Source organism: Triticum dicoccoides, chromosome 5A (genome assembly GCF_002162155.2).
Source record: "Triticum dicoccoides isolate Atlit2015 ecotype Zavitan chromosome 5A, WEW_v2.0, whole genome shotgun sequence".
In the NCBI taxonomy this organism is placed as follows: Eukaryota; Viridiplantae; Streptophyta; class Magnoliopsida; order Poales; family Poaceae; genus Triticum; species Triticum dicoccoides.
In genome coordinates, this window is record NC_041388.1 from 355,083,199 (window position 1) to 355,092,125 (window position 8,927).

An 8,927-nucleotide genomic window follows, 5' to 3' on the forward strand; every position below is an offset into this window, starting at 1 on the left:
CTACGGGCTTAGCAAGAACCGTTCTTACCTACGCATCAAAACCACAACGATAGTTTGTCAAGTTGGTGATATTTTAACCTTCACAAGGACCGGGCGTAGCCACACTCGGTTCAACTAAAGTTGGAGAAACTGACACCCGCCAGCCACCTGTGTGCAAAGCACGTCGGTAGAACCAGTCTCGCGTAAGCGTACGCGTAATGTCGGTCCGGGCCACTTCATCCAACAATACTGTCGAACCAAAGTGTGACATGCTGGTAAGCAGTATGACTTATATCGCCCACAACTCACTTGTGTTCTACTCGTGCATATTACATCAACGCATAAAACCTGGCTCTGATGCCACTGTTGGGGAACGTAGTAATTTCAAAAAAATTCCTACGCACACGCAAGATCATGGTGATGCATAGAAACGAGAGGGGAGAGTGTTGTCCACGTACCCTCGTAGACCGAAAGCGGAAGCGTTAGCACAACGCAGTTGATGTAGTCGTACGTCTTCACGATCCGACCGATCAAGTACCGAACGCACGGCACCTCCGAGTTCTGCACACGTTCAACTCGATGACGTCCCTCAAACTCTGATCCAGCCGAGTGTTGAGGGAGAGATTCGTCAGCACGACGGTGTGGTGATGATGATGATGTTCTACCGACGCAGGGCTTTGCCTAAGCACCGCTACGATATGATCGAGGTGGATTATGGTGGAGGGGGCACCACACACGGCTAAGAGATCAAGAGATCAATTGTTGTCTCTTTGGGGTGCCCCCTGCCCCCGTATATAAAGGAGTGGAGGAGGGGGTCCGGCCCTCTCTATGGCGCGCCCTAGGGGAGTCCTACTCCCACCGGGAGTAGGATTCCCCTTTCCTAGTAGAACTAGGAGCCCTTCCAAGTAGTAGGAGTAGGAGGGAAGGAAAGGGAAGGGAAAAGGAGAAGGAAGGAAGGGGGCGCCCCCCTCCCTAGTCCAATTCGGACCAGCCCATGGGGAGGGGTGTGGCCACCCTTTGAGGCCTTTCTCTCCTTTCCCGTATGGCCCATTAAGGCCCAATACGAATTCCCGTAACTCCCCGGTACTCTCGAAAATACCCGAATCACTCAGAACCTTTCTGATGTCCGAATATAGTCGTCCAATATATCGATCTTTACATCTCAACCATTTTGAGACTCCTCGTCGTGTCCCCGATCTCATCCGGGACTCCGAACTCCTTCGGTACATCAAAACACATAAAATCATAATATAACCGTCATCAAACTTTAAGCGTGCGGACCCTACGGGTTCGAGAACTATGTAGACATGACCGAGACACGTCTCCGGTCAATAACCAATAGCGAAAGCTGGATGCTCATATTGGCTTCCACATATTCTACGAAGATCTTTATCGTTCAAACCGCATAACTACATACGTTGTTCCCTTTGTCATCAGTATGTTACTTGCCCGAGATTCGATCGTTGGTATCTCAATACCTAGTTCAATCTCGTTACCGGCAAGTCTCTTTACTCGTTCCGTAACACATCATCCTGCAACTACTCATTAGTTGCAATGCTTGCAAGGCTTATAGTGATGTGCATTACCGAGTGGGCCCAGAGATACCTCTCCGACAATCGGAGTGACAAATCCTAATCTCGAAATACGCCAACCCAACAAGTACCTTCGGAGACACCTGTAGAGCACCTTTATAATCACCCAGTTACGTTGTGAAGTTTGGTAGCACACAAAGTGTTCCTCCTGTAAACGGGAGTTGCATAATCTCATAGTCATAGGAACATGTATAAGTCATGAAGAAAGCAATAGCAACAAACTAAATGATCAAGTGCTAAGCTAAGGGAATGGGTTAAGTCAATCACATCATTCTCCTAATGATGTGATCATGTTAATCAAATGACAACTCATGTCTATGGTTAGGAAACATAACCATCTTTGATCAACGAGCTAGTCAAGTAGAGGCATACTAGTGACACTCTGTTTGTCTATGTATTCACACATGTATTATGTTTCCGGTTAATACAATTCTAGCATGAATAATAAACATTTATCATGATATAAGGAAATAAATAATAACTTTATTATTGCCTCAAGGGCATATTTCCTTCAGCTTAAAAGAAGAAGGAAGGGCAATATAAAAGCTTTTTAAGTAAATTTCAATTTGGTATTGAGGAACATAGCTAGCCCTGATCCTTAATAGTCTATACCATGCATCTTTCAAAGATTCATCAAGTAAATAACGAAAAATTCCGGAATCATCTTCATCAAAATTATTAAGATTCTCATTGATAACTCTCGTAGGTTTTTCCATAGTATCCTTATTTTTGAGCTTAGCGAGAATAGAAGGGTTGTCCAAAGTACTAAAACTCGGGAGAGAACCCCCAACCCTTTTTGAAAGTGCGTTATATCGACTAGAGGGGGGTGAATAGGTGATTTTTATGAAAGTCTTCAGAACACAGAAGTTTTGAAGATAAACGATAAAATTAAACCTATTACCATGCAGCGGAAGGTAGACTACACTAGGCAAACTATAGTCAAGTATTCAATGAAGTGAAAGCACAAAGACTAATAGCAGCTAGGTAGTAAGGATCAGGTAGGAAGATATGGTGAAGCCAAACAGAACATGCAGTCACTCAGTGAAGACAAATGATAGTGCAAACATACAATGACTTCACAAGGAGTAATAGTAAGTAAAGTGAAGTGAAGATGAGACCAGTGACTCGTTGAAGACAATGATTTGTTGGACCAGTTCCAGTTGCTGTGACAATTGTACGTCTGGTTGGAGCGGCTAGGTATTTAAACCTTAGGACACACAGTCCCGGACACCCAGTCCTCACCGTATTCTCATTGAGCTAAGGTCACATAGACCTCGCCCAATCACTCTGGTAAGTCTTCAAGGTAGACTCCCAAACCTTCACAGACTTTGTTCACCGGCAATCCACAATGTCTCTTGGATGCTCAGAACGTGACGCCTAACCAGCTGGAGGATGCACAGTCCTCAAGTGTAATAAGTCTTCAGATCACACGGACAAGAAGACTTAAGTGATGCCCAATTCTCTCTGGCTCTGGTGGTTAGGGCTTTATCCTCGCAAGGAATTCTCTCTCAAAGGCTTCGAGGTGGGTTGCTCTCAAACGACAAAAGCCGTACTTTCAATCTGAGCAGCCAACCATTTATGGTTGTAGGGGGTGGGCTATTTATAGCCACTTGGCAACCCAACCTGATTTGTCCGAAATGACCCTGGGTCACTAAGGAACTGACACGTGTTCCAACGGTCAGATTTCAAACTCACACGGCAACTTTACTTGGGCTACAAGAAAAGCTGACTTGTCCGACTCTGGACAAGATTCGCTCTCATAGTCTTCACTCGAAGACATAGGTTTTTGGTTTAGGCATCACTTCAGTCATTCTGACTGGTTCTCTTGGACCCCACTTAACAATACGGTGGTTCCTATGACTCAACACAAAAGAAAAAGAACTACGAAAGATCTAAGTCTTCGAGCTCCATATGCTTCATATAGTGTCTTCTCTTGTCATAGTCTTCAATGTGAATATCTTCATATACCACCTTTGACTTCAATGTCTTCATACATTTTTAGGGGTCATCTCTGGTAGTAAAACCGAATCAATGAGGGACTTCTACCTGTGTTATCCTGCAATTCTCACAAACACATTAGCCCCTCAACTAGGTTTGTCGTCAATACTCCAAAACCAACTAGGGGTGGCACTAGATGCACTTACAATCTCCCCCTTTTTGGTGATTGATGACAAACTAGTTGAAGTTTTCAATGGAGAATATAATCTGTGAAATTGTAAAGGATAAGGAATTGTCTTCATAAGTTGCAAGGGCTCCCCCTGAAGATGTGCATATAAGTTAATTTTCTTTTGGAATGCAAATGCACAAGGCAGGTTGTACTTGTGGAGATCCACTTCAACTTATGATGATAATCCACTATGAATGTGAAAGTATATGAAGATAATGACATGCATAATGGAAAATGGACGTCCGCAGAATGAGCTAAGTGCGGAATTTATCGTCGCACATGCGGAATTTATCTTCACAAAATATAAGGCACCCGCCCATATGGACCCGCTTGAAGACTATCAATCTCATATGCTTCTCCCCCTTTTGTCAGTAATGACCAAAAAGGTTTGAAGACATAGAGCCTCTACTCGTTCCCATGAGGAGTAGGTGAAGTAGCAGGGTTGTTGGTGTTGTTTGGCGGTGCAGAAGAGCTTGGAGGTGCTGAAGGAGGTGGCGGTGAAGTAGCATCGTCTTCTTCCTCAATAATTCTGGCAGTCACTGTGGCAGCAGAGGAAGAGAACTCAGACTTCAAGGGATGGAGTTCCTAGCAGCACAGCCCTTCGAGGAGGTGTGGAGTCAAACGAAAGCATTCTTGGTAGCAAGATTTCGAGTGCGATTAACATCCACCAAGAGGCTTTTCATCTGACGCTTCAGCCAGTCATATGCCTATCATGTTTCTGATGTAGAGCCACAAGAAGCTCTCGGTTGTTGAGAACACGAGTGCGATTCTTGGGTCTTGGAGCAGTGGCACTGTCAGTGGCTTCAGTGGAAGTAGGGTGTGGTGCACGTGTAGTGCCAACCAGAGGATACACCCGAGAAACTGCTTTAACGCCTTCAACGTTCTGAGTAAAACTCTGATGTTCTGCATTCTGAAGACTTAGAGGTTGCTTGGCAGGCTCAGAATAAATGGCTTCAGTAGACATGTCCACGTCCAGCAAGAAGATCCGATGGTTGCTGGCTGAGGGCTGATACGAGATGGCGGAGTGTAGCTTGATCAGCCGCATGACCCAAGGGGCGTAGAACTTCAAACCAAACAGATCAATGCCTGATGCAGCAAGTTGGCGTATGAAGAAGTCCTGTGCATTGAAGCATTTTCCATGAAGTATATAGAAGACCAAAGTCTTCATTGCACCCTGAAGCTTGGCATTTGGAGAGTGCCCTTTGATAGGCCAGAGAGTTCGCCTGATGATGTGATAGATGGTTCTTGGCAGATACTCAAGGTCTTCAACGAAGAACTCTGTGGGATAAGCAGCATCTTGGGGCAATGGCTTCATCATGCTGAGCATCTGACTCATATCAGGTTCTGGCCGCTGAAAGATGCTCTCAATAGCTTCAGCATGCAGCTGACAGCCTTGCTCGAAGAGATCGCCAGGAGTGGGCAAGCCAGTGAGCTCAATGATGTCAAATGCATTGGCTTCGTGATGAACGTTGCCAGTCATCCACTCCAGGACCCAAGTCTTCGGATCTCTGCTGTACCCTCTAATGTGAAGTGTGGCATAGAATTGAAGCAGCAGCTCTTCATTCCAATGCTCTTCGTCAGTAATGAATGGCAGCAGTCCAACTTCCTTGAAGCAATCTAAAGCTTCTTCCAGACAGGGCAGACCAGCTATAGCTTCAACGTCAAGGCGCTTGTGTGGGAAGATGCGACCTTGGTTGTACAGAATGCAAGAGTAATAGCTTTGCTGAGGATAGCTCCAGAACCGATCAGATGATATCCTTTTCCTTGAGTAGGGGTTCCTGGAGCTATTGAAGAACGTGTTGTCTGCCCTGAAGCCATTGATATTGAAGGAGCCAGGTGCTGATGCAGGACCTGGAAACCTTGGCAGTCTTGGGATTGGCTTCTGGACCTGAGGCCTGTGCTCAACATGATAGTTGAATTGGGGACCGACAGCAGACTCGGGAACAGAAGTGGCGGGATCAGTGGCTTCGCTATCTTCTGAAGCTTTTGCTGGGGAGGGCTCCACATTAGCTTCATTGGTGGTTGTGGCAGCCTCACGATTTTCATCCTCCACTTGACTAGCTGGAGGGTCGGTCACAAGCACATTCTCCTGGAGAACTGCTTCTTGGTGGGACAGGGGAGTGGGATCTTGTGGGACTCCTTCTTCTGCGGCTGATGCAGCCGGAATGTCTTCAGCAGAGACTTGAGGCCTTGGACCTTTGCGAAGCCTGCGGAACACAGACGATGCCTGTGGAGTTGGTGTGGGCTGGGCCTCATAGTCTTCTTCCTCTTGTGGGCGATCCGCCCATGAAGCATCCTGTGCAATTGGCGTCAGTGGACGACCAATGCTGATGAGTTCACTGTTTTCATGCTGAGGAAGGACTACATCATCTTCTACATTGTCATGTTGACCAATGTCTTCAGCAGCGATGGGATCAGCTGCTGGAATGTCTTCAGCTTCATGAGCCTCTGTGGAAGTAGGCTCATGAATTGTCAGTTGTCGTTCCGCTTCAGGATAGACCATAGAAATGGGTTCAGCTACCAAGGGCTCTATGGAAGCAGCCCGAGCTTTCTTGGTCTTCCTCTTCTTCTTAGAGGGGGCAGTAGGAGAGGCTTCAGAGTGTTTCCTCTTCCTGGCTTCAGCCTCAGTAGTCCTTGTCTTCTTGAGCTCTGAAGCTGTTGACCGGCTTTTTGGCTTCAAGCCAGTCAGTCTAGTTGGGAAGACAATCGAAACTGCTTCTTGCCTTGATGCATCAGGTTCAGCCATAGCAGGCTTCTTCTTCTTCTTTGCGGCCATCTTGGGGTCGATGCCAGGACGCCCAAGTGCCTTGCGCTTCTCAGCCTCATTATAGGCTTGCACACATCTGTCAGCCAGAGTCTTCATGCGCTCACGCGAACCCTGAGCTTCTGCACGCTTCTTCACAAAGGCTTCCTTGAGCTCGTGCATCATTGTCTTGAAGTTCTTCACTTCTTGCACGTTGAGCTTGGCCATATGCTTCTTGAACTAAGCCTTTTCATAGTCAATCTTCTGCTTCAGTTCAACAATGCGCTGGGCAATAGCAAGTTCTGAAGCAATGGCGCCTTGGAAGGCGACACTGAGGCCAATGGGTAGCTATAGATCTTCAAAGCTGATGTTTTGGCGTGTCAAACCACTCATCAATGAAGTTGTGGATGATGGTGACATCAAAGAGAGGCAGATCATTGAAGATTTCTGCTTCTTCTTTGCTCTTGATGAGTTGCTCAAGAGCGTCATCTGCAAGATCTTCATCACTTGACAAATCAATGTCGTCATTGCGCAGAATGGCAGCAGCTGTTAGCTCTTTGCCAGTGTGAAACAAAGGCATCTTGGCCTTCTGGGGCTTGGAGATGCGTGATAAGTCTTCAGACTGCACACTATTTTTAGGAGGTGCGGTTGCCAGTGGCTTCGCCCTTGAGACTTTTGGTGAAGGGGCAGGCTTTGAAGCTTTTGGCTTCTTCAACTGCTTTGGCTTCGGCACTGCAGGCGCGTCATCAGACTCAGTGTCAGCTGCAGGCTCATTCACTGCAGTCCCTTGAACCAAGATGTAGGTGATGAGGCCTTCAAGGTTGGCGAAAGGACCGATGACATTGGGTTCTGCATGTCGTGTGCCATCTGCCCTTGGAGATGAGGGACCAGGGTTGAAGTCTAACCCAAAAGTCTTCTTGTTCTGCTTCACTAAATTCTGAGCAAACTGGAAGTTGCGCTTGAACAGATTGTCATCACGACACCATAGCAGTGACAACGAGTGTGCATCAGCAGGCTGTGGTCCACGGACCATGCATGGATAGAAGCCTTGAGCAATGGCTTCATCTCTGGACCTGGGTAGAAGATTCTTGAATAGGATGTCTCCCCACGGTCTCTTGATGGCATTTTTCTCAGCATACTCCTGGGTCACAAATCTGTATTTGAACCATTGTTCTACCCAATATCTTCGAATCCATTGGACTCGGGTCTTGCGCTGACTGTAATCCTCTTCAGGATCTGTCTTGTACAGTTCTGAGAGTTCATCTGGCAGATCTCTGGAGGTCTCACCATGACGCTTTCTGCCACCCTTCCTTGCTGCTTTCTCTGAAGCCATAAACTTTAACTTGAAAGGCTTCAAGACGTTCAAAGGCTTCAAAGGTTTTCGTTTGTTGGACCAACAGGAACTGGCTTCGGGAGAATTTATGTGATGCTGTAAGAATTCTGCAAATGAATGCAGACTATGAGAACCAAAGGATTCTCCCACGGACATGTACCTGTGACAGCATTAAGGTGCAAGGGAAGGGGAAGAGGTCATATGCATTCTCAGAAGATTTTGAAGATAAATCAGTTTAGAAGATATTGACCTCATCGTGCGAAGACATTCACTCATAGATAAGAAGTTGGTTCCAGATTTGTACGAATCCACAGATCAGTACAAGTGAGGAATCGAACTACTTTGTGAAGCACAAGTGAATATACTAGGCATGTTATGAGATGCAGTATGAGAGAGATCTAGCTTGTGTGAACAGAAACTGCTTGTGGTAGAAAGTGACAAATCCATAGGATCAATGGTGCTGTAATAGGAGGAAGTTTTATTTACCACACTAAGAACTGCTAGACGGAGTGTAAGATGAGGCCGAGTAGTTCGATCTTCCGTGCCCTAACTTGGCGATGGAGGACACCTACGGCGATGGCGGAGAGGACGATGTCCGCGGTCGGCGTGAAGACGGTGTCGGAGAGGTTGCGGCAGCGAAGCGCTTCATCGCCGACGTCGTCAAGGGCTAGCGGTGGTGCTAGGGTTCGTGCGAGGGTGGAAGAAGAGATAATAACCGCTGTGAGTGTGTATTTATAGGCACAGGGGCGGTACTGTGCTATTACATAGGTGCCCCTGGCGATTCGCATCTGAGGAACACGTAGCCATTATGTGGAATTCTGGGGTTTGTTCCACGTCCCACGCACGCCTAGATTGTCGGGTGGTCGTTCCTACTTCTCCGGATTTCATGTGGAGGAATGAGCATTGAAAACTGACTTAATGGTTGTCTCTGTATCTTCTGCTGACAAGGACGCAGAGAAGACATTCGGCAGTTTCAATAGAATGCATATGACTTGGGGAGATAGAGTTTGAGATAGAAAGCGTAGAGAGGTTAGGGTCCGATCACATTCACTTAGTTCAAAAGATTCAACACGAATACATAGTTATAAGTGAATGCTGTAGAGGACAGAACAC